We start from the raw sequence: 1324 nt of genomic DNA on the forward strand, positions 1-1324 counted from the left end.
AAAAAAAAAAAAAAAAAAGCCATATCTAGCTTTTGATATATTTATTTGTTTTAAAGTATGTGATAAACTTGATATTTTTCTGTAGTCTGTCCGAAAAAAGGCACCAGAAAAGATATTATGTGGAAGAAAGAAAATGGTATTAACCAAATATTCTTGAAGCTTATTTAAAATATTGATCCAACCAAAGATTTTTATTAATAAAGGGCTTATATTTTGTTAACTCTTGTTTCTGTTGTATTTTGACTTGCAGGAATGTCACTATTTTTTAAATTTGTAATTTATGATAGCTTAATTCAATAGGGCCAAATCCTGCCTGATTTATTCACACTATAAGCATTAAGCCTGGCAGTAAGTATTTACAAGGTCAGGCCTGTGGACTGCAATAAGTGCAAATAGATTAAGCAGAATTTTGTCTGTGAATCCTATACAAGTGTGCTTTCTCTCATTCCGTGGTAGCCCGAAAGATCTTGAAGAAAGCTAAATGTGAACTACCTATTCTGAAGGGACATTTAATGGAACTTCCTCTAAGGGAATTTCATCTGTACATACTGATCTGACAGTTCCCAGCTTAATACTGACATTCCTGTAAATGGTAGAACTATATCCTGAACACATACTTATCAAAAATTTGCATTATTTGCTGAAATCGAAATGGTAACAGTGGCTTATATTTTCTTTTGTACAGTAAATTGTTTGAAATGGAATTTTGTATATAAAAACTGTATTACTACTTAGATAACTATAAAACTTTCATGGAATCCTTTTTTTAAGAAAAGTAAATATATACTAAATCTGTTTTATTTCTTTTTTTTTTTTTTTTTTTTTTCCCTTTTCTTTGAGCATTTATTTGAAATAAACTTAAACGTGCCAGAGCTGCTTCTGTGGGGTGGGCTCACTTCCCAGTCCTCCTTGTGCTCTGAGTGCAACTACAAGTACTGCTAGGTTGGAGAAATATGGTAACTTGTGTTTGTTTGCATAAAAAATGGATCGTTGACACTCTGCAGTGCTCCTTACGTACTCAGACTGCAGAGACCAGAAGCAGGTGGTTTTTCTGCAGGTATTGACTTCTCTGTTTATAGCCATCTTCTTGACAACTGAGAGGGCAAGTCTTGTGTTGTGGTTGCTGTAGTTCTTTGGGTCAGAGTGCCATCAAACCCCACTTGGAATTCTAATGCATCCTGCCTTAGGTGTTTCTGTCTCCATAAACACAAAGAGAGATTTGGCTTCCAGCATAGGCATGGATGGTGCATGCACAGTGACAAATCTTAGCCTGGGAGCTTTAATTTTCTTTTGATGTCAGTCTTGGGCATTTAGCAGAATGTAA

The sequence above is a fragment of the Centrocercus urophasianus genome, unplaced genomic scaffold (assembly GCF_019232065.1).
Source record: "Centrocercus urophasianus isolate 14NV4802_14NV808 unplaced genomic scaffold, USGS_Curo_1.0 seq_14, whole genome shotgun sequence".
In the NCBI taxonomy this organism is placed as follows: Eukaryota; Metazoa; Chordata; class Aves; order Galliformes; family Phasianidae; genus Centrocercus; species Centrocercus urophasianus.